Below are 24970 nucleotides of genomic sequence, written 5' to 3'. Positions count from 1 at the left end.
AGAAGGATGTGCATCCTCAGATAAGTTATTACATGTTTTAATCCAATTCCTACGTTTATATGCATCTAGGTAGTTTTTAACCGTGCGTTGCCACTGACGGTGGCGCTGAAGAGATTCACGGTTTCCTGTTCGATAATAGTCGCGAAGATGATGTCGCGCTTTCTGTGCAAGTGCAAGGTAGGTAGGAGGCAATTTCGGTTTATAAGGATGTACTTGATCTTCCGGAATGTGATGCTGAGAGCTGCGTTGCATTGCAGTAGTGATAGTATTGAGACAAGAAGCGAGGTCAGTGTCATTGGTAGGTGGTGTTACACTATGAAGTGTATCCTCAATTTCTCTGCGGAATTCAGGCCAATGCGCCTTATCATATCTCAGGACAGAGCGAGGCGCAAGTACAGGACGAGTTGGAAGCCCATGTGTTAATGTTAGTTTTACTGGATGATGGTCGCTACCAATAGAGTCGAGCACTTCAAGCTGGCATTTATTGATGAGATTCAGAGATGTAAGAACAACATCTGGTGTAGTTTGGCTTATAGGTCTAGTGTGCTTAGGAAGAACATGAATATAGAGCTGAAGATGGTCAGTTATATACTCTTGAAATTCATCTTTTTCTCTAGCACTCCTACTATGGATGTTTATATCTGCCATGATAACGATATTGGAAAAGGCAGTCGCTATATATCGGAAATATTCTAATGGTAAAGGTTGGCGTGGTCTAATATAGATTGTACTGAAATTTAAAGTTATTGATGGGAAGTATATGGAACAAAGGAGGTACTCCGGAATATTATCGAAAGCTTGTGGGGTATATGTCCTAATTGGATATTTTGGAGAATGTCCTATTGCGACTCCACCTTGGCCACGAGCCATGTGATCGTGATAATCGTGACGTAGTAATAGATATCCAGGAATCCGAGCTAATATATTTGGTTTTAATGCGGTTTCGTTGAGAGCAAATACAGTGATATGTTCCTCGAGTAACAGAGCTTCTAACAAACGTTTGTGTTGTAAAAATGATCGTATATTAACAAAGAGGAAATTAATCTCCATAATGAAAAATATATATATGAGTTTATACTGCAGTTTCCAGTGACCCAACATGGAAATGAACATAATTATTGGAATAGGTGGCATGGAGATTTATGTGAAAAATTGATTTTGCGGCAGAAATGATATGTTGGGTAATATGGGCTCTCTGGAATGGAAAGATGTTTTGAAGTACTAAACTGGTAAAGCGGAGAAAATCTTCTACTGTGAGTGGAGGTAATATGGATTGATTAGGTTGAACTGTAGCGTCTGTCCTTTTTAATGGTACACTTAATTCCGGTCGTTCAGGTGTTGGTGCTGGTTTAGCTTTGCAACGGTAGCTGTACGTAGGATGAAGCCCACTACCACATGTGTTGCATTTAGGTGGTCCTTGTAGATTAGGACAAGTTTTGGTGTCATGGAGCCCGGAGCAATAGCCACATTTCGGTTGATTAGGACAGTTTGCTGTAGTGTGATTATTGTATATCTGACACTTTTAACAGCGAATCGGTAATGGTCCATTAGTCTTAGACGGTTCAACACGATGTATTCGCTTATATATAGGTGCGCCAAATCGAAGGAGGTAATCAGTAGTGTCCTGTCGCTGAGATAGAACGCGTACTAGATATGTCGGACCATTATTATTTCTAATGCGAATGCATTTATCAACTGAAATTCCTTCTTGTTTAAGCTCCTCCTGAATTTCCGCATCTGTTAGATCGGGTGAAACACCTTTAATTACAACAGATAGAAAAGGTGGCTTTCTAGGTGGCGGAGATTGTTTCGGTCTTTTATCCGTTAGCTTAGTAAGTTTAGCGTTCTTACCAAAGATTTCGTAAGAAGCTTTATTGCGTATAGTTATTCCAAAGTTTGGATCTTTCGATTTTAGTATGTAGCCATTTTTGGTTTTAACTATTTGAGCTAGCGTATCCCGGACCCGAGGAACATACTTCATTATTTGGAGAAAGATCATTTTTGGATTAGTGTATTTAGCGTCGTAATCAGTGAGAAGGAAGTGATAAAGTTCGATATTAGCTTGTGATGTAAGATTTGGAGACGTTGTAGTAGAATTTTGTGGTGGATCGACCTCGATATCCATGGATGATAGTGGTGAACGGGACCGTATACGTTTCGCAGACTGAGTGGATTCGTTAGATGGATGCCGATCTTTAGATGCATTAGACAAAAGCTCGTTTCCCCATGAGAAATGGCGGGTGCGAGTGGATGGCCCGCGGTGTGCCGGTTGTGTTAGAAAAGTACCTGGATTGGAATGAATAGTTTGTGGTAAGCCAGTATGTCGTCCGAGTCTCGATTGTCCAAGTGAGTTGCCAGAGTCCGCCATAGTGATGAAATATCCTAGGGCCGAAGCCCAAATGAGAATGAAGGTGAAAGAAAGTATGATAAGATGAGGTTCAAAAAGCAAGCTGCCCTCCGAAAGTGAAAACTTTCGTTAATCCTCTGAGTGCAGTACGTGTGCTTTGCTCACAAATGCGTATTGCAACACTTGATCCTCGCTCGCACATTAACTCACACAAGAGAGGTTAGGCCTCTTGATTCAGTATGTGGTTTAGTTTTTTTTAATTAATTTATTTTTTTTTATTTTTTTAAATTGCTAGCCGAAGGCTAGCTCCCTTGCGAGGGTTACGCCCTCTATCCGGGGTGAGTGCTGAAAGTATTGGGATAGTAAGGAGATTGGAGCTGGTCTATGGGATGTAGGAGAACTGGAACATCATGTATTTAAGTAACACTTTATTTATTTCAACTTTATTTCATTTTATTATAGTATCCATCAGACATTATGATCTTGTGATCATAATCATAAGGGCAGGAAAAGATGATGGTGAGGTGCACTTCACAGGACAAACACAAACAATTTGTTAAAAAGACGAATGCTGGTTATCTTCTTGTCCAGGGGCTACTCTGGACAGTGATGAAGACATGTGAAGCCCTGTTAGTATAATGGATTTACAGTGCAGTAAATGTGGGTGAAACATGATGGGGAAGATGATCGGAAGAATAGGCAGATGCGACAAAAAGGTCGGGGTGATCAGGTGGAAGAGTTTTGAGATAAAAGGAGAAGAGCAGAGATAAAGGACAGGTGATGAAATTATAACCCAGATCGTAGTTGCGATCGATATCCATCGTGTCCACAAGTAGAGGGTGCCGTTGCTGAAAGCGGGTAGTTATGAACCTGAGCCTTAATTTTTCGATGTGATGAAGTAGGGTAGGAAACGTTATGCGGTCATACAACTCCTGCGTTGAACTCGGAAGCTTGATTCGGTATGCTAGACGAAAAGCATGTCGTTCGAGCACTTTTAATTTGTTGTAGAAGTACGGTAATGCACTAACCCAGGCGGGATGTCCATATGTTAAGACGGGGCGCAAAAATACCTTGTAGGTATTGAGTACTGTAGAAGGCTGTAATCCCCATGTGGTACCTATAAGACGTTTAAGAAGGTTTAAACGATTATAGGCCTTGCGAGTGATTTCTTTAAGATGTGGGCGCCAAGTTAGATGATGGTCGATAGTGAGACCGAGGTAAGTGACCGGTTTAGTGGGTTGAATTCGTGTACCGTCGACACTGATGTTAAGGAGATTCGGATTTTTCTGTACTCGAGAGCGCTTGCGAGGTGGAACAAAGACAATTGCGTGCGTCTTAGTGGAGTTTATGTGAAGTCGCCACTTATTGCACCATCGAAAGAAGGAGTCAATTGCTATGCTGAGAGAGGAGTTAATCTGTTGAATGGTTCGGGCTGTACAGAGAAAAGCAGTGTCATCAGCATATTGGAAAGTGTGCACATTGAGAGGAAGTGCCGGCATGTCAGCTACAAACAGAAGATATAGTAGGGGTGAGAGAGCAGAGCCTTGGGGTACACCAGAGTGAATAAAAATCGGATGAGAGAAGGAGCTACTGATGGTTACATAAGAGAGGCGGCTAGAAAGAAAGTGAAATATGAGTCGGAGATAAGAAAGCGGAAATCGGAAGCGGTATAGTTTGAACAGAAGAGCTAAATGCCAAACTTTATCAAAAGCTTTTTCGAGATCGAAAAAGACGGTCGAGCAGTATTATAATGATTGGTAATGAGATTTAAGAGTCTGAGCAGTTGATCGTTGATGCTAAAATTAGGTCTAAATCCAGCCTGATGCACAGGAAGCAAATTATGGGTAGAGAGATGGAGATGAAGTGTGGCGACGATGATGCGCTCGAGAATCTTGCTAAATACGGAGGTTAGCTGTATTGGACGGTAAGATGCAACAGAATCTGGAGGTTTGTTAGGTTTCAGAAACATTAAAGTAGAGGATGTTTTCCAGTCTGAGGGGAAGTAGCCGGTACGAAGTATAAATGTATAGACATAAGAAAGAAGAAGAAGAAGACAGTATGGTGCTTCTTTGATGTGGCGATAAGTTATCCGATCCAAACCAGGAGCTGTATTACGCTTGCGATTCACGACAGAGGAAATATCGTCAGTAGAGATAGGAGCGGTGAGAGCATTATTGTCGGGAAGACTATGAGTTTCACTCGGTTGTAAGTAAGGTGCTGATAGGTTCAAGATGTCCGTAGGATGCCTCCGGGGAAAGTCTGGTGAAAAAGGAGTGAATGTAGTTTGCAGGTGGTCGGCAAAAGCGTTGGTTTTATCTTCATCTGTTTGTGGCGGACAGTCATTAATAAGCAATGGATAAGGCGTCCTGGTAAGCTTGCCCGTCAGCAGATTAAAGCGTTTCCAGTACTTAGTTGGGTGCGAAGTTTCTGCCAAGGTGTTGCAAGTCTTGACCCAGGTCCGGAGTTTATATGCCTTAACATAGTTTCGGACTGTGCGCTGGAGTTTGCGATGATGCTGCAGTGCTTCCAAGTTCCCAGTGCGCTGAAACTCTCGGAAAAATGCGCGGGAGCGGTGTATAAGAGGTAGATAACTTGGTGGTAGGCGTGGTTGGAACCGGGAGATTTCAGTGGTTGGTATATGAAGTTCGGACGCATGATGGATAGAGTAGGTGATATCAGAAATGCAATTATACAGAGCATCTTCTGTGGTAGGCGGCTCAAGATTGGCTAAATCGGCAGTGATTGTTGAGCGATAATGTTCCCATTTTGCTTGGTCAAAACTTGGGACACGCCGAGATTCTGGTAAGGTTCGAGGACTATGAGGCTGTGGTTGATCAATGTGAAGTTTGATGGGTAGATGATCGCTACCAATGGAATCTAGTACCTCGAGAGTACATCGTTGGGAAAAGTTGACAGATGAAATCACTATGTCTGGTGTGGTTTCAGTGATAGGTCGGGTAGGTTTTGGTATGTCAAAAATATGGCCTGTGGTATGACTGGTAATGAAGTTAAGGAAACGTTGTTTCTGGTTATCTGAACGGCTATGAATATTAATATCTGCCATAATGATATAATATTTAAAGTTATTAGAGATATACTGAAAAAGGAGAGGGGGATTGGGTGTCCAGGGCGCACATATATGGTGGCTATAGTGACATAAAGGGAGCGAAAATAGAGGGTGATAATGAGGTGCTCCGGTATGTTTTATAAGGCAGGGTGGTACTGGCGATGACTAATGGAAGGATGAAAGCCAACAGCCACTCCCCCATTTGCTCGGCATGCAGCTACCGTAGAATCACAACGTAGTAATGTATATCTAGGTATTTTAAAACACATAGCTGGTGTGAGGTGAGTTTCGTTAATGAGGAAGGCTTGAATAGATTCTTCTAAGAGAAGCTGTTCGAAAAGAGTATAATGAGTAGCGAGGGATCGAATATTAACAAATAAGAGCGAAATACCCATGATTACGGTGCAGTAGAAGGGTTGGAAGTTTCTGCGGAGGCATGTTCTTCGAATGGAGTGACATGAAAATACACGTGTGGACCAGAGTAGGTAGCTTGAAAGGAACATTTAAAGATCAGGCGAGCAGAGTGATTGACCACCCCGAGAATGTGTTGTCGAAGAAAAGGATGAATGTCTTGCATTGCGATAGTGAAAAAAGATAGTAATTGTTGGAAAGTAATAGGTTCGCCGATAGCTGGTGGTGGTAGCGCTTGCTGAGTTGGCGGTAAAACAGGTCGCAAAGGAACCGTGAGTTCCGGGCTGAGAGGCTCAGCTGTAGGTTTCGCTTTGCATCGATAACTATACGTCGGATGCTGCTCTGGACATGTGGAGCATTTAGGTGGTTTAGCTAAGTTGGTGCATGCCTTAGTATCGTGGGCACCGCTACAGTATCCACATTTGCTAGGTTGCGTACATTTTGAAGTCGGGTGGGAATTGTACGCTTGACAGCGCTCGCATCGCAATGGTAAAGGTGGAGGTGATTTTGATGGCTCGACGCGATGCTTTCTTTTATAAATGAAAGCGCCATAAGTTAGCAAATCATCGATGGTGGTTTCGGAATTAGTAAGGACTCGTACCATGTATGTGGCTCCATGGTCGTTTTTTATACGTATGCACTTAAGTATAGAGTGCCCCTCTTGAGTGAGTTCTTCCTGAATCTCATCGTCTGTCAGGGAAGGACCCACCCCCCTAATGACAACTTAAAGAGCCGGGGGTCTTCGTGGAGGTGGTGCCTGTTTAAACGCCTTTGATTCAAGTCGCTTCATTTCAGAATGTTTGCCAAATATTTCGAAACTGCATTCGTTTCGTACAATGGTTAAGAATGATGAATCGTATGACTTGAAGATTATCCCATTGTGTGTATGAACAATTTGAGCGACGGAGGCGCGTGGTAGATATTTTATGAGTTGTTGGAAAGCCAGCTTGGTATTCTCAAATTTGGGATCAAAGTTGGTAAGCAGGAATGAATGAAGACGAGGTTTGGAAGAATCCAGTATTGTCGGAAATTCATTAGCGTCGTCGAGATTCATGGATGAAACAGACTGCTCGGATTCACTAACAGTATGATCACGCTTAGACGGTGGCTGAGTTGAAGAAGTGTGATGTTTGTCCGGTGTGCGTGATCGTGATCTACCAGAATTTTTGCCTTGGGAAGCAGATGGATGCCTTCGGTCAGTCCCCTGGCCCACTGACGTGGGGTTCAGAGACGGTCCAGGAGGTTGCGGTGATAGTCTCGGATGGCCACCTGACGCCATCCAAATGGGCGCAAAAGACTTCGGCGAAGAGGATGATCGAGAAAGCCCACTGTGGCTCTCACTTGAGGCAGCAATACGTCCTCGCGGAGATGTCGGTCAGTGCGAGCACTGGCCCTCCACAAAAGAGATGAGGAGACGAAAATGATGATGATGGCCACGGGCTCCCACTTGAGTCAGCAATACGGACTGCAAGAGGATGTCGATTGTCTGTATCAGAACAATCCTCCCTAAATGATCAAAAATACTAGTAAATGCTCGTAGAGCGTTAGAAATCGAACTCAGACCTGTAAATCGATGAACGATTCGGAATTCTGAGTGGGTATGTGGTTTAGTATTTTTTTTAAAGTTAGCTAGCTATGGAGTAGCTAGCACCCATTGCGAGGGCTACACCCTCTATTTGGGAAAGAGATTTAACATATTTTTGTCGGAAAAAAATATTTTCTGTTGGGCAAAGAGACATTTATGAACTGTATTAAACCGCCATAAGGTTTATTTATTTATTTATTTTATTATACGTGAGGAGGTCCTGTTAGTGACAAGCGGGTTTACTGTGCATGATATGAAGGTGAGATATGGGCCGGTACGTGTGATGTGCTGAGGATACTGATGATCTTATAGTCCGGATGATTTGGAGGTACGGTATATTTATATAATGCGAAAAGCAGTGAGACAGGTGTAGACGTGTGGTGATGGCTGTGAGTGTAGGGAGCGTCGCTGTAAACGGTTTCAAAAAATAAAGCGTGTTCGCTGTCATACCGTTGAGTTATATATTTAATACGAAGAGCTTCAATATGGTAAAGTAGGTGAGGAAATGTGATGCGGTCGTACAATTCACGGGTTGGACTTGGTAATTTAATGCGGTAGGCTAGGCGGAGAGCATGTCGTTCCATTATTAACAGCTCTTTGTAATGTTTTGCGCTTGCTGATATCCAGGTGGTAAAACCATATGTAAGTACGGGACGGAGGAAGACTTTGTAGGTGTTGATGAGCGTAGAAGAATGGAGACCCCACGTTGTACCTATGAGACATTTAAGTAATTTTAATCTATTTTTGGCTTTGCTTACAACGGTAGCGAGGTGTGGACGCCATGTAAGATGATGATCAAATGTTATACCCAAGTATTTCACTGTCTTTGAGTGCTGTATGGCAGCATCATTGACGGTAAGGGCAAGACGAGCTGGGTTTCGATGAACTCGTGATCGACGTTTCGGTGGAATAAAGACTATGGCCTGAGTTTTGGTAGCGTTTATTGTTAAGCGCCACGTCCGACACCAATCGCTAAAGCGACGGATAGCTTCATTCATCGCAGTGTTTATTTGAGAGATAGTCTTTGTTAACGCCAGGAAAGCCGTGTCATCGGCGTACTGAAATGTATGAATATTTTGCGGTAAGGATGACATGTCAGCGACATAAAGCAGATACAGCAGTGGGGACAAGGCAGAGCCTTGCGGAATGCCGCTATGAAGAAAAACAGGATAAGAGACACTGCCATTGATGTAAATGTAAGCCAGGCGGTTTGAAAGAAAATTAAAAATGAAGCAGATGTACGTGATTGGAAGACGGAAAAACAAAAGCTTGAATAAAAGTCCCAAGTGCCATACTGTTGGGAATAGGAGCTGGCAACATTGTGCCTTGTTTGCAGTCCAGCTGCTAGAAGAAGAAGAAGAAGGACTAAAAAAAGGGAAGTGTGGCCGCATGGTGCTTGTAGAAGCTTTTTTCTTGTGTTACGTTCTTTTTGTGGAAATAAAAAGTGAATAGCTGGAAATAAAAAAAGGTTTCATTCCTCTAAAGTGTAGATCTTTTGATTTCTAACAACTGGCGACCGTGACAGGACACAATAGACCATGGAGGAAATGAAAAAACAGCGTAAAATCTTGAGAGCAGCATTCACTAGGTTGCATACGAACTGTTCGGAACTGTGTAGCGCAGAACTTAAAAACGAAAGTGATATTAGTGGTACATTTCAACTGTTAGAAGAGAAATACATGAAAATGAAGGAGATAGATGAGAAGATAATGACATCAGCAATAGAAGATAATTGGAGCGAGAAAGAACTACTAGAAGAAACGGAGCAAGCAGATAAGTATTCTTTAAAATTCTACCAAGTTAAAAACAAGGTTGAGGCTGCGTTGCATGCGTGTAAAACGAACGAGAGTAGTGGTAGCACGAGTAGTGAAAGAAACTTTAAACTTCCAGAAGTGGAAATTAAGAAATTTGATGGTAATTTGAAAAACTGGCTTCCGTTTTGGTCACAGCTTGTGCGCATAGACGAAGATAAACGGATTCCTAATGTAGACAAATTCCAATATCTCATTCAAGCTATTGTACCGAACACACGTGCACGTCAGTTCGTAGAAAGTTTTCCCCTGTGTGAAGATAACTACCCGAAGGTTATTCAGGGTTTGAAAGCGCGTTTTGGACGTGACGATATGTTAGTAGAGGTATATGTTCGTGAACTTTTAAAGCTAGTGTTTCATAATCTAAGTAACAATGGTAATCTAGAATTGATAGACCTGTATGACAAGTTGGAATCTCAACTTCGCGCTTTAAGTACTTTAGGTGTCACAACAGATAAATGTGCTGCCATGCTGTATCCCCTTGTGGAGTCATGCTTACCTGCTGAACTATTGCGTACGTGGCAGAGGGACAGTACAAACAGTGCAGACGCAACTTTAGAAAAACGTTTGGAAGACTTTATGTCATTTTTGCGGAAAGAAGTAGAAAATGAAGAAAGAATAGCTCTTGCTGTGTCCGGGTTTGATATACAAGACACCAGTAATGTGGGAAAGAAAAAGAAAGAACGCAGTAATCGTTCCGATTTTGTACCAACTGCCGCTGAATTAGTTAATTGTAAAAATAGTGCAAAGTGCATTTTTTGTGATCAACCGCACGCAAGTGAAAACTGTGTAAAAGCCTGTAATTGGACATACGAGGAAAAAATAAACATTTTGAAGGGAAAGGGATGCTGTTTACGGTGCCTTAAGAATTTGCACAAGAGTTCAAAATGTTATGCTAAGTTGACTTGTAGTGCATGCAAGGGGCGTCACGTTAGTGTTATGTGTAGTGGCAGAAATAAATCTAAGAATGCGTCAAGTAACGGTGATAAACAGACTCATGTGAAGCATGTTATCGAAAACACACTGACAAACAATGAACATTCCGAAACATTTTTACAAACATTGGTAGTAAAAGTGAGAGGGCGGAATTCAGAAAAGAACGTCAGGGCGATTATAGACACTGGTTCACAGCGATCTTATATCTGTACTAGCTTAGCGCAGGAAATGAACTATGAAGTATTACGAAAAGAAACTGTAGCGCACGCTCTTTTTGGAGGTGTATTTTCAGAACCATGTGAACATGACTGTTTTCGAGTTAGGCTAACCAACCTCATTGGTGATTATGCATGCAATTTTGAAGCACTGAATCAGGATGTTATTTGTAATAGTGTTACATCAATCATAGATGGTCCTTGGTTAACAGAGTTACGGGAAATGGGTATAGAAATATCCGATAATCAACCTGGGCCAATCGCAATTTTAATAGGAGCGGACATTGCCGGTAAACTTTTCACAGGTAAGAGAATTGCTTTGAAAGTTGGCCTGATTGCTATGGAAACATTGCTCGGCTGGATCTTAATGGGAAAAATAAACAGGAAGGATTCTGTTAGGTTTTCTACAATGCAAGTCACAACGATGTTTTGCAAATCAACACCTGTTTCAGACTTGTGGAAATTGGATGTTTTAGGCATAACTGATCCAGCGGAAAAGAAAACGAAAATGGAGGCGCAACAGAAAGTAATGGAATATTTTAACCAGACAACGACCATTAACGCTGACGGGAGGTATGAAGTAAAAATGCCTTGGCTAATGGAACATCCATCTCTCCCCAACAACATAGATACCTGTAAAAGAAGACTGAAGAATGTAGTTGCTAGATTGAAGGCTGAAAACTACTACGAAATGTACGAGAAGGTTCTGGAAGAGTGGGAAGATGAAGACATCATAGAGGAAGTTCCTGCGGAAGAGATAGAGAAGAAAGGCTACTACTTACCTCATCGTCATGTTGTTAAGATGACTAGTAGTACGACGAAGATCTGTCCAGTATTCGATGCCTCAGCGAGAGAGAAAAATCATCCATCTTTAAATCAGTGTTTAGAGAAAGGAATCAATTTGATAGAAATTATTCCAGCGATTCTGACACGTTTTAGATTGAACAAGTTGGGAGTTGTGTCTGACATAAAGAAGGCGTTTCTACAAATTTCCCTGTGTAAGAGTGACCGAGACTATTTACGATTTCTTTGGATAAATGGAGAAGGTGGTATAAAAATATATCGTCACAAAAGAGTAGTGTTTGGCGTGAGTTCCAGTCCTTTCCTGTTGGGAGCCGTAATAGAGCATCATCTTAGGCGAGCACTACAAAAGTGTAATGAGGATCAGAGTAGTTATGCTAAGGAAGTCATTTTGAAGTTATTGAATAGTTTTTATGTAGATAATTGTGTCACTAGTGTCAAAAATGAAGATGAGCTTCGTCAGTTTAGAGAAGAAGCCACGAACTTAATGGCGGAAGCAAAATTCGAACTTCGAGGGTGGGAGCATACCTCTTTAGAAAACACACTAGAAGAGAATAGAGTTCCTGTACTTGGCCTACAATGGGAAACTGTTTCAGATGTGTTGGAATTACGACCAGAATGTTGTGAGGGTACAAAACCTGCGGTTGTCACGAAGAGAATAATTTTGTCATTTGCTAACAGAATATTTGATCCTATTGGTGTCACGTGTCCAGTAACGTTAAGCCCGAAAATTCTTTTACAACAAGTATGGTCATCGAAGGTAAATTGGGACGAAGCGGTACCAAAGGAAGTTGAGAAGAAATTCCTACAATGGATCAAAGAGTTGCCTCATTTAAAGAGACTTGTCTTTCCAAGATGGGCTGCTGGAGATTGTAAGAATTGGAGCCTACATGCATTCTGCGATGCTAGTGAGAGATCGTATGCTACGGCTGTCTTTCTCAGAACTGAAGAAAAAGGACAAGTAAAGGTGCAATTGATACAGGCGAAATGCAGGGTTGCTCCGATGAAGAAGTTAACCATTCCTCGACTGGAATTACTGGCAGCTACAATTGGCGCAAGGTTAGCTACTACAGTGAGAGAAACATTGGATGTTGAAGATGTACCAATTTATTTCTGGACAGATTCTACCACCGTTTTAGCATGGATTAAGCGGGATATGCCATGGAATACCTTTGTGTGGAATCGAATACAAGAAATAAGAAGATTAAGCAATTCAGGCAACGAGTGTTGGGGATTTGTTCCAGGAACCATGAATCCAGCTGATCTGCCCTCACGAGGATGTTCACCTGAACAGTTAGTTGCGTCAAAATGGTGGGAGGGTCCAGACTGGTTAAGACGACCAATAGAAGAGTGGCCGGAGCAGAAGTACACTTATCAAGAAGAAATAATCTCAGAAGAAAGAAGAAAAAACATTGTATCTGTAATGATTAATGCCAAAGAAGAAAACCGTGATTGGTACTACCGCCGTTTTTCAAAATATGAACAGATAATCCGCATGGTTGGTTGGATCAAGAGATTCATCTTCAATTGTCGTAATGGAAAGAAGAGAAGACAAGGAGAATTATCGGTAGAAGTGACAGCTGCTGAGAAAACAGTCCTTAAACTCGTTCAGAAAGAGTCATTCGACGGCGTAGAAGACCAAAAGTTGAAGTCACTATGCCCATTTGAAGACAAAGATCAGATCATTAGGCTGAAGACGAAAATTGTAGAGCTTTCAGATTCAGAAGTGTTTCGGTATCCTGTTGTATTGCCAAACGCACATCCTGTGGTCAAGCGGTTGATTCATGACAAACATGTAGAATCTTGTCACGTTGGAGTGCAGGGTCTGATGAGTCTTCTCAGAGAAAGGTACTGGATTATAAGAGGAAGGCAAGGCGTTCGATCCGTTGATAGAAGGTGTGTCGTCTGTAGAAGATACAACGCCAAGAAGATGGAGACCTGTCCCGTGGCCTTACCAGAAGATAGAGTTAAGGAATCAGCAATCATTGAAGTTACAGGATTGGATATGGCGGGTCCAGTAATACTAAGAGATGGCAAGATGCATGGATTTGTATCTTCACATGTGCAGTGTATAGAGCGGTACATCTAGAATTAGTATCTGGATTGTCAACGGCCGATTTCCTTCAAGCGTTGCGGAGATTCGTCGCTAGAAGAGGACGTCCATCAGTAATCTACTGTGATAATGGTACCAATTTTGTCGGTGCAGAGAGCTTGTTAGACAAACTCGAGTGGGAGAAGATAGAAGCGTACACCACTACGAAGCGTATCAAATGGAAATTTATTCCTCCCACATCACCTTGGTGGGGCGGCTGGTGGGAACGTCTGATTAGACTAATGAAACAGTTGTTGAGAAGAGTACTTGGAAGAGCTTCCCTGACTTATGAAGAATTTAACACAATTCTTTGTGACTGTGAAGCAGTTATAAATTCCCGTCCTTTGACATACGTTTCGGAAGAAAGTTCTGATTTTGTGCCTTTAACTCCTCTAATGTTCCTACAACAGAATGCTGAAATTGGAGTACCTGATATTGATGTTATAGAAGCGGGGAGTCTACGAAGAAGACTGAAATACATTCAGGATATACGGAAGATTTTACGCAGTAGGTTTCGAAAGGAATATTTGGGACAGTTGGTTCAACATTGGAGAACCAGAGTAAATTGTAAGAAGATAGAAGTAGGAGAGGTTGTTCTAGTGGGAAACGACAACTTAAAGCGGTTGGAATGGCCCCTAGCACGTGTTGTGGAACTTATACCTGGCCGTGATGGAAAAGTTCGTCTGGTGAGACTAAAGACCGGCGCGGGGATGATGATGAGACCTCTTCAACGTATCTTCCCTTTGGAAATCAGGTCAGAAGAAGCTGTTGAACAAAATGTACTTAAGAGAAGACTGGTGGTACGAGAACCGAGAAGTGAAACTGATCAATGTGAAGGTGGGAAGGAATCTCAAATTATCACTACTAGAACTGGAAGAGCTGTGAAACCTCCCAAAAGATTGTCTCTTTTTACGTATTGTAATCCACAGTTTTAATGATGGGATGGTTGAGTCACTAGTTCCCTTACGTGACTCAAGGTGGGAGGATGTTGGGAATAGGAGCTGGCAACATTGTGCCTTGTTTGCAGTCCAGCTGCTAGAAGAAGAAGAAGAAGGACTAAAAAAAAGGGAAGTGTGGCCGCATGGTGCTTGTAGAAGCTTTTTTCTTGTGTTACGTTCTTTTTGTGGAAATAAAAAGTGAATAGCTGGAAATAAAAAAAGGTTTCATTCCTCTAAAGTGTAGATCTTTTGATTTCTAACACATACTTTATCAAATGCCTTTTCGAGATCGAATAAAACTAAACAGGCAGGCTTGGAAGAATTGTAATGATTAGTGATCATGTTGGTGAGGCGAAGTAACTGATCGTTAATACTATATCCTGGTCGGAAACCAGCTTGATGTAAAGGTAGCAACTTTTTCGCTGTTAAGTGAGTGTGGAGTCTTTTAAAAGGATGCGTTCCAATATTTTGCTTTAAGTCGGAGTTAACTGGATGGGCCTCTAAGATGATACGGAATTTAGTGGTTTGTGTGGCTTAACAAACATGAGTGTTTTGGAAGTCTTCCACTGAGGAGGAAGATAACCTGTGCGGAGAATAAACGTAAATATAGTTGCTAAAGGTGTAGCAAGGCGAAAGGCGCTTCTTTCAGATGACGATAAGTAATTGAGTCCAGACTAGGGGCAGTATTGCGTTTGCGAGCCGTGACGGAATTGATATGCTATGGTAATAAGCGTAGCAAGAGTATGGTCGGGTAAAACATTAGACGTGCTGGATTGAAGTTCTGGTGAATTTATGTTAAATGTATGTGTGGGATGCCTGCGAGGAATGGTTGCTTCAGACGGAGTGAAAATAGATTGTAGATAGTTGCGAAGGCGTCTGCTTTTTCTTTATCTGTGTGAAGAGGATTTTCATTCTCTAGAAGAGGATAGGTAGTGTGGGTCTTGCGACCAGTGAGCATGTTGAAACGGTTCCAGTATCTGGATGGGTGTGCATCGTCTGCCAAATTATTGCAAGCTTTTATCCAGTGACGGAGTTTATATGCTTTAACATAATTGTGAACTGTGCGTTGAAATTGACGATGTAAGTGCAATGACTCTAGATTTCCTGTACGTTTGTAATCTTTGTAGAGCGATCGTGAACGTCTGATAAGTGGTAAATAATGGGGTGGGAGCGTTGGGTGATAACTATGGGATGTACTAGTCGGTATAAAACGGCTGGTAGCGTCATGGACTGCTGTAGTTATTCTATCCAAAGAATTATGAAGATCTTCCTCCGTTTCTGATAAAGTTGAGTTTGCAAAAATGCTACTGAGGTAATTTCGATATCCTGGCCAGTCGGCTTTGTCGAAGCGCAACGTGGTACGAGTGACAGTAGGTAAGTGTGGTGCTGGACGGTGTGAAGAAGTGAGTGATAATTTAACGGCAACATGATCACTACCAAGCGGATCGAGTACTGTAAGAGTACACCATGCAGAGATACTGGCTGAAGTAATGACAACGTCTGGAGTGGTATCCGAGATCGGTCCGGTAGAATGAGGCAGGGTATGGAATGTGCCGGATGTTTCGGTTGCAATGAAATCTAGAAATTCTTCCTTTCGGCGGGCTGTTCGACTGTGAAAATTTATGTCTGCCATAATGATGCAGGTGCGGAACGTGTCTGAGATATACTGAAAAAATTTTAGAGGTATGGCATGACCAGGGCGGATGTAAATGGTAGCCAAAGTGACATATTTATCTTTGTAGTATAGAGTGGTAATGATGTATTCCGGGATGTTTGGTATTGACAGTAAATGTTGGCGATTGATGGTGAAAACCCAAGGGCGACTCAGCCATTTGCACGGCACATGGGTATGGTTGTGTCATGTCTGAGCAGTGTGTATCGTGAAAATTTGCAGCTTTGTTTAGGCTTCAGATGAGTTTCGTTAAGGAGAAATGCATTGGCTTGTTCTTCTAGTAGTAGTTGTTCAAACAGTGGTTTATGTGATTGAAGAGACCGGATATTCAGAAACAGAAATATTAAAGCCATAATGATCGGTATACAGTAAGTGAGGTGTTTAAGAGCTAGGTGGAACCGCAGTAGCATGGGAATAAGCATACGGACCTGAATATGTAGCATTTAAAGTGACGTTAAGAATTGCCTGAGCTGCAAGTTGGATTTGTTGGAGTACATATTGTCTTTGAAATGGATGAATGTTTTGCAGAGCTACGGTGAAAAATACAAGAAGTTGTTCGATCGTGATAGGTAGATATACTGAAGTGATAGGCGGAGATTCAGATTTAGTTTCGGGCGTTCTGATAGGCACCACAAGTTCAGGTTTAGTCTCGTCTACTGGTGGCCTGGCTTTGCATTTGTAACTGAACGTTGGGTGTTGTTCAGGACATGTGGTACATTTAGGCGGTTGGTGGGTATTTGGACAGACCTTAGTGAAGTGAGATCCGGAGCAAAAGCCACACGTTGGTTGATTTGGACATTTTGATGTTGGATGAGAATTATATTTTTGACACTTTTCGCATGGGAGCGGGAGAGGTTGTGGAGTGCGAGATGCCTCGACCCGGTGTCGACGTTTGAAGATAAATGCCCCTGAAGTTAGAAGTTCATCGATAGTTTCTTGGTGCGAAGTAAGAACACGGATCATATATGTCGGGCCCATATTGTTCTTAATGCGGATGCATTTCGTAATGACATGGTCTTCCTGTTTGAGCTCTTCGGCAACCTCTTCGTCTGTAATCGACGGGTCCACACCACGTATAACTGCAGACAAGGTAGGCGATTTCCGTGGTGGTGGTGGTTGTTTGGCTCTTTTGTCGGTTAATTTTGTCATAGTGGCTGTTTTGCCAAAGACTTCATAGCTACAGCGGTTCAGAATTTTATAGGCCAGTTTCTCATCTGTGGATTTGATGATGATGCCATTGCGAGTAGGTATTAGCTCAGAAATTGACGTACGAGGTACGTACTTACAGAATTGCTGGAGGAGAATCTTGAGATTGGCGAATTTACCATCAAACTGTTGAAGGAGAAAGCTGTATACCGGTGGACGTTGCGGGGGTTGTAATGGGGGAAAGAGTTTGATGGCTGGGACAGAGTTTGTCGTGAAACAGCTGGCGAACGTGAGCGAGATCGGGATCCAGATGGAGATCGACTATTGCCTTGAGCACGTTTGTGGGTTTCCCTGCGTTGTCTGTCAAGAGCAGCAGCGTCAGCTGGACCTGGGATGATCTGTGGTAATCCGCAATGCTGATAGGAGGGTTGTGTAGGAGAAGCCATGGTACTGTGTTAGGAAAACAAAAAAGGAATTCGTTAGCCGATAGGTATGCCAAGAACGTCAACTGTGTCCAGGTATCTCAGCCTCCGAAGAGAAGCCAAAAACAATAGCAAGGGTCGTCAACTATTAGGATCAATTTAGTTTGTTTGCCTCCGTGGAGGCTTATAATCAATTCGACGGTTGTTTCCTTGCACCTCGAGGAGGCAAGTAATCCAACCGTATACAGAAGATCGCGATTAAAATTCAAACAATGGGGATAGAAACACCAAATGACTCGTTTATTTTTCTCCGCCAGCTACGGATACCCTATTTTTTTTTACCTGGTTAGAGATTCCAGGTGGCCAGTTCGAGGTTTAGTATACATACATACATAAAGCATTTCATTCCCATCCGGAGATGGGCGGGCCACAGAAGGTTACGCCTTCTCTCTGGCCAGAGGTATGATTGATTGGAGATGCAACGAAAGATAGTTGGAAATCAGGAAATGTACGAAGTTATAGAAGTAAAAGATTCAGCCTTAATGTGATGGAGGATTGTTAATTAGTGTGGCATAACAAAAGGCGACGAAGTGCAGTGGAGAAATGAGCTGCCAAGAAGAGAAAGTTTAAGGAGGGTATATGTGCGGATTTGTTTGGTATATGCGGCGCGCTGGATTATAATCCGCTGTGTGAGCCTCTCTTTCATAGATCGCCAGCAGATGGTCCACAGGTGGGTAGATGCGTCGAGGAGAGGTAGGCATCTGATCTAAGAGGTCTGCAACGATCGGATGAGCGTTTGTAATGTGTTGCAGGATATAACGGGTTCGAAGACGATAAATGTGAGGAAGGAGAAACGGCATTGTAGTTTGTGAATAGACAAGGGCTTTTGGTGTGCTGGGTGGCAGGGAAAAGGCGATGCGAATAGCTCGGCGTTCCAATATCTCGAGACGGTCATAGTAATATTTATTGGCCGAGAGCCAGGCGAGATGTCCATACGTGATTGCGGGGCGAACAAATACCTTATACGTATAAAGCAGTAGGTTGGAATTTAAGCCCCATGTGGTGCCCTTTAAACGGCTCCGTAAATACAATCGTTTACGGATGTTTTGCTCCAAGATTCGTAAGTGACTGCGCCAGGTCATATGGCTATCGAAAGTCACGCCGAGGTATTTAATATTATTGCTAAGAGGTATGGTGGAGCCCATGACAGTGATGTGTAGGCGGTCCGGATTTCTTGAAAGACAGTATTTATGTTTTTTAGGCCCGAAGAGCGTCATTTGCGTTTTAGTTGGATTTATCTTGAGCTTCCATTTTAGACACCAGGCAAGTAGAGCATCTATAGCAGTTTGTAGCTGTGTGGTTATACGATCCACGGACGATCCCAGGGCAAGATACGCCGTGTCATCAGCATATTGAAAAGCATGTATAGGTGAAGGTGGGAGAGGCATATCTGAAACATAGAGGATATATAAGAGGGGGGATAAAACCGACCCCTGAGGTACGCCAGCCTTTAAGGGGAAGGCAGTAGATTGGGCGTTATTAATCTGTATGAAAGCATGCCTTTGAGACAAGAAGTTGGAAATAAGGCGGACATATGGAAGAGGTAGAAGCTTTTGTAGTTTATAAAGCAAACCCTCATGCCATACCGTATCAAAAGCCCGTTCAATGTCAAAGGAGATCAGGACCGCAGGAAGATGTTTATTAAAATGATTGGCGATCAAAGACGAGAGTTTCAGGAGCTGGTCTGATGTGGCAAATAATGGTCTGAAGCCGGCCTGCGTGACTGGAAGGATGTTGTGCCGTTCTATATGTATATGAAGCCGCTTCACTATGATCCGCTCAAAAGTCTTACTAAATACTGTAGTGAGGCTGATGGGTCTATACGAGGTGATCTCCGTGGGATTCTTGCCTGGTTTAAGAAAGACAATTATTTTAGCTAACTTCCAGGCAGAAGGAAAAAAGCCTGTGAGGAGTATGGCGGTGTAGAGGAGTGCCAGCAATCTATGGAAGAGAGGTGGTGCGTGAGACAGCTGGCGGTAGGTGATTGAGTCCTCCCCCGGTGAGGTGTTGCGTCTGTTAGAGAGTACGGAATGAATGTCTTCAACAGTGATGGGTTGTAGGAGACTAGTGCGAGCTGGAGGCTGAGGTGCGAAAGTCGGTGCCAAGAGAGGCTGATGTGGAGTACCTGCTGCTATGATATGTTGGTGACTAGGATGAGCGAAAAGCGGATCCATATGTGGTGTAAATACTGTTTGGAAATGGTCGGCGAAGGCTTGAGCAATATCTGCATCAGACGCTGGAGCTGTATTATTGATGAGAAGCGGGTATTCCGGTCTATTGGATTGAAAGATAAGGCGTTTGAAGAGGGCCCAGAATTTTGCCGGGTTTTGTTCCTGACGGAGGTGATTACAAGAAGCGCGCCACATGATACGTTTTTTGGCGATGATATAAGAATGGACCATACGCTGTAGTTGTTTATGTAAATGTAAGAAATGGTGGTCCCTGGTGCGTCTGTATTCTGTAAGGTAGCCCTGGGAGCGGTCTAAAAGCGTACGAGCATAAGGAGGTAGAGGGGGCCTTGACTGAGGCGTTGTTGCTTTAGGAACTGACTGGTCTGTGCCCTGAAGGATAGTATCGGTGAGCGTGGCAGCAAGTTGGGTGATGGCGTCGGAGGTAGTAAGATCGGGGGATGTACCCGTAAGTTTCTCCGTTATAAAGGTTTGATATTTGTCCCAGTCCGCCCTATGAAAGTTATATTTAGTAGACGGTGGAAGGGGAGTGGCATCACGGCTAGGGCGAGTAATGGTGAGTAGGACCGGCAGATGATCGCTACCGATGGTCCCCAGGACGTCAACAGTGGAAATGGTGACCAGATTATGAGACACTAGGACGACATCGGGCGTTGTGTCAGTAAGCGGTCGAGTGGCTTGCGGTATTGGCATGAAGGATGCCTTAGTTGTCAAGAGGAAATCTTCAAATCGTTGCTTTTGTTCTGCGGTGCGTGATGAATAATTAAGATCCGCCAGGAGTACGTACGTATTAAAATGAGTATCCAGGTAGGTAAGAAAGCGGTAGGGTAGTGGTTGAGTCGACCGGACGTAAATTGTGGCAACTGTGATAATTTTGTTGGAAAAGTAGACGGTGGCAATGACGCTCTCCGGGTATAAGCTAGGATGAATATGTGTGACATGGCGAGTTAGTAAGAAAGATCGAACGGCCAGCGCAGCGCCACCCCGAGCAACAGGTTGCGGAAAATCTGAACGTAACAGGCGATAGTGGGGGAAATAATAAGGTTCTGAGCTTTTTAGAAAAGTTTCATTGAGTAGAATACAGTCCGCTTGGTACGCTGTTGCCATGGTCTCCAGTAGAACCCGATTCTTTGGTAGGGAGCGGATGTTGCAATAAAGCAAGCGGATCGGGCGTCTGTCTTGCGGTCTGTGATTCATGATGGCGGATCTGAATGAAAGTGGAAATAGGTTGATAGGCCCGAGTAAGTAGCGGCCATGTGTAGGTGAAAAATATCCATGGCAGCTTTAGTGGCGTGGGTAAGTATGGCTTCCCGCTGGTATGGGAAAGTATTCTGGAGTACCAATGTGACAAATTGAAGTATGTTCTCTACCGTTGGGGGCGGTAAGAGAGAGGTTTGGGTGCCAGTGGATATTTGTGTTGCCGGATGAAGGCGAAGAGGGACAACAGTTTCTGGCTTGTCAGGGAGTGGTTGTGGCTTCTTCGGGCATCGGTATGAATACGTTGGGTGGGGACCATCGCACGTGTTGCAGGTTGCCGGCTGTTGTAGATTTGGGCAGCTCTTCATCTTGTGGGACCCCTTGCAATGCGGGCACACTGTGGGTAATGTACATTTATTAGTGGGATGAGTGTTGTAGGACAGACAATTCTCACACCGCAACGGAACTGGTGGCGGAGTGCGAGAGGGTTCCACTCGATGGTGGTAACGATAGATATATACTCCGTTGCGGAGGATATTGTCAATGAGATTCTGGTCGTCAGTGAGTATGCGCACCATGTAGGTTGGCCCATTTGCGTTTTGAATCCTTATAGCCCGCTTTGGATGTATGCCTTCCTCCTTCAGTTCCTCCAAGATGTCCTGCTCCGTGAGAGTGGGATCAACCCCACGAATCACGGCCGACAGGAGAGCAGGTCGTCGAGGTGGTGGCGGTGTCTTCGAGGTTGTAGGCGTTAAGAGTTGGATTTTGGCGTCTGACCCAAACATTGCCGGTCCTACTTTATTGATCAGTTGTTGATACAGCTTATCGTTAGTTGTTTTGAGAATAATGCCGTTTTGGGTTCTGACAAGTTGTTTCAAATCTAGCCTAGTGCAGTAGCGCATAAGCTGCTGGTAGAACGATTTAATGGTTGCATAAGCTGGGCTAAGATTTGTGAACAAAATATTGAAAATAGTTGGAGAGGCTGGATTGGTGACACCAATGTCCATAAGGTTTTCGACGGAGGTAGCTGGCGTAACTGCAGGAGAGGTGGTAGTAGACGCACCGGGGGTAGGTTTAGGTGGACTCAGTAATGCTTCGGTATATGTTAGTTTAGCAGGAGAACGGGAACGATCTCTATCACGAGGGGGCGAGCCCTCGGAGGATTGAGACGTGCTAGAAGCTTTCGCGCGCTTTTGTGTACGTGGAGCATCTCGCCTTGGTTCTCGCGGGGGTCCCATAATAGTTGAAGGAAGGCCTTGATGTTTGCCTTGCGCAGATGAAAAGTACGGGGTCTTTGGCATTGCGTCGGTTGATAGTGACGTCAGAAAGGCAAAGCCTTTCGTCGGTCAGGAGCCACCGGAAAAGATGAGACAAAAGGATGAAGCGATGAATAGATAATGCAGGTATTCCGAGAAGAAAGAATGTGGTACAACACTAACACCGGAGTGTTGTGCGTACTCGGCTAGAATTAGTAAGATGCCTGACGTTTCGCAAAACACTAAGTGCTGCGACCCGTGCAGGGTATAAGTGGACTGTCAAACCAAAGTTAGTAATCAGCAAGCCCTAACTATCTTGTGCGGCTCGGACCCGAAGGCCGATGTCGATTGGAACAATCCTCCGCACAAGAGAACAACGAACTAAACTAAAGAACAATTAGCCTAATATTAATCGCACGACTTATAGACTTTCGACTATAGTCGCCAGGTGAGTATGAGGTTTAGTATTTTTTTTTTTTTTTTTTTTTGAGGAAGACAGGATTGATTGAAATCTTTATTGTTGCATAATATTTGGAATAATGAAAAACTGCCACTAGAGGGTTTCGCCCTCTCTCTTGGCCTGGGATGTGGAAGCATCAATTAACTTTTATTACATTGTTGCTGGGCAATGTGCTGTAAAGAAAATTTTGGTAAGTAACAATTACTAAAACGCAAGATGTTGCAAACGACATATATGCATTTCAATATATATATAAAAAAAACTTGAAACAAAAACAAAATATAAACATTAACAATAACTAACACATAATAGGATAATATAATAATAAGTGCATTTAGATAGATAATAGTAAAGAGGTGCAGTGAAAGCATCAAATAAATGAATATTCAAAATATGAAAAACGTGCTAGCGAAATATATGCATATTGTAATGGACGACATTCATGCTCATGATAATGAATGCAGTGCACATCACATCACAACACAATGAAATAAGTTAGTGAGACAAATGCTGGTTAGTCTTCTGTCTTGGGGCGGCTCAAGACTGATGAAAAACGTTGGGAAGCCCTTATTAGTGTTGTGGGTGACAGTGCTATGATGGTAAAAGATGAGGAATATCATGATGAATGAGCTGTCGTCGGAAAAATCTTGCATGATGATGATCGTCTGGATGTGATCGAGCATAAATGGAAATGAGGATGCTGAGTGGTGTATAGCAGTATCGGAACTGGGAGTCTTGTTCCAAGTCTATGAATATGGTCTCGAGAAATATATCTTTATATGAATGGAGACAGTTAGCTATATATTTTTGCCGTAATATAGCAATATGTTGGACAAGCGGAGGAAAATCGATCTTATTATAAAGGTCATCATTGGGGTATGGTAGTTTTATGCGAAATGCGAGTCTGATAGCATGACGTTCGAAAATTTCTAATCTATTGTAAAACTTCTGCGGAGCAGAGCACCAGGCTATATGACGTTTAGTATGTTTTGCAATTTTTATTAACGGCGTACAGATATAAACTTGTTGCAAGTTTTAGGATAAAACTGCGTTAATTGCATCGATCAAACATTTATTTTAAGCAAAACAAGAGAAAAATAAAAATATGTATAAACTATAATTAAAATATGTGGTAAAATATTCTGCAACTACACGCAACAAAGCCTTTTGTCTTACAAAAATACACTGACATTTGTGATGCCATCTAGCGAGAGGTTGGAAAATTACAAAATAATAAAATTACTGAATCAAATTCCAGTTGCGACCAGTCGAAGTGTGATTTTTTAGAAATCATACTGAAAGTGTGCTTAGCACATGCAAGAGCAGCGATCTTGATTAAATTTGCATCAATTATTTTTTTTTTTTGCCCCGCCCTAGTATACAGTGTCTTTGGATTTAATCAAGTACAACTTGTGTAGTCCCTATGTGTTTAAACTAGTAGTAATTTCCGACCCTTTCAAAATCCGATACTTCCGCAAATCCGCCACCCATGTGTGCAGGGAATGGCCGGATTAGCGAGAGCGTAGTGTAAATCTTTCTTTTGATGGGAGTTTTATGACAGTATCATGTCTTGTATCATGCTCTTTTACAACAAAATCATGTTTTCTTATTTGATTTTTGTTTGTTCTATTGCCTCCTTTATTTCCTAACGGGTATTTTCTTCCAGTCTCCTTTTTTATCTATTTCTGTACGTGAAACAGACATACAGATGCAAACACCCTACTGTTGTATAGAAGCTGAACATATTGTCTTACAGCAGTGTAGAAGACATCATACTACAAAAAGTTGCCTACGGCATTTGTTGATAAAAGTTTAATAGTATTCAACATGTTGATCCCTTCTTGAAAACAAGGCTTTAGATCTGTCTGCAATTTACAAGGAAAATTTCACTTCAATGTGTTAATTTTAAATGCTGTGATCGGAAGCCCAACTTAGGACAGACTAATCACTGTTCATTACTTTTAAAAGATAGACGCTAAATCAATTTTCACCGTAGAAGTTTCGAGTTCCTTTGCAGTACAAACATCAGTTAATGAAATAAAAGTAGCACACCAGATAATGATGTTAATCATTTATGAAATTGCAGATGTAATAAACATAGCCAAAACACATGTTGTTTGTTCATTAACCAGTGGTGCTCCAAACTGTAGAAACGAAAATTTGTTATTAGACTTGAAACTATGCTAAACGTAAGTGTCAAAATCTTATAGAAAGGCTATACCCGTCTATTTGTCGTTAAGTATTAAAGTAAACATTGCAGAAGATATCTAGAAGCTCTTTTGCAAGTGATTCAGCGTCCCAAGAAGAAGAAGAAAAAAACGCAAAAATCCCAGGCAAGAAATGTGGAAAAATTTCATTTTCTTAA

General features: G+C 42.6%; 1 protein-coding gene across 1 annotated transcript in view; it reads right to left on the bottom strand.

Moving 5' to 3' along the window:
- Positions 1-24970, bottom strand: part of LOC145693356 (uncharacterized) — a 1437468-nt gene that overhangs the window by 978077 nt on the left and 434421 nt on the right. The window lies entirely within an intron of this gene.

The sequence above is a fragment of the Thermobia domestica genome, chromosome 8, assembly GCF_964235325.1.
Source record: "Thermobia domestica chromosome 8, izTheDome1.hap1.1, whole genome shotgun sequence".
Classification (NCBI taxonomy): Eukaryota; Metazoa; Arthropoda; class Insecta; order Zygentoma; family Lepismatidae; genus Thermobia; species Thermobia domestica.
The sequence above is the reverse complement of the archived record's forward strand: the minus strand, read 5'-3'. Positions and strand labels throughout refer to the sequence as shown.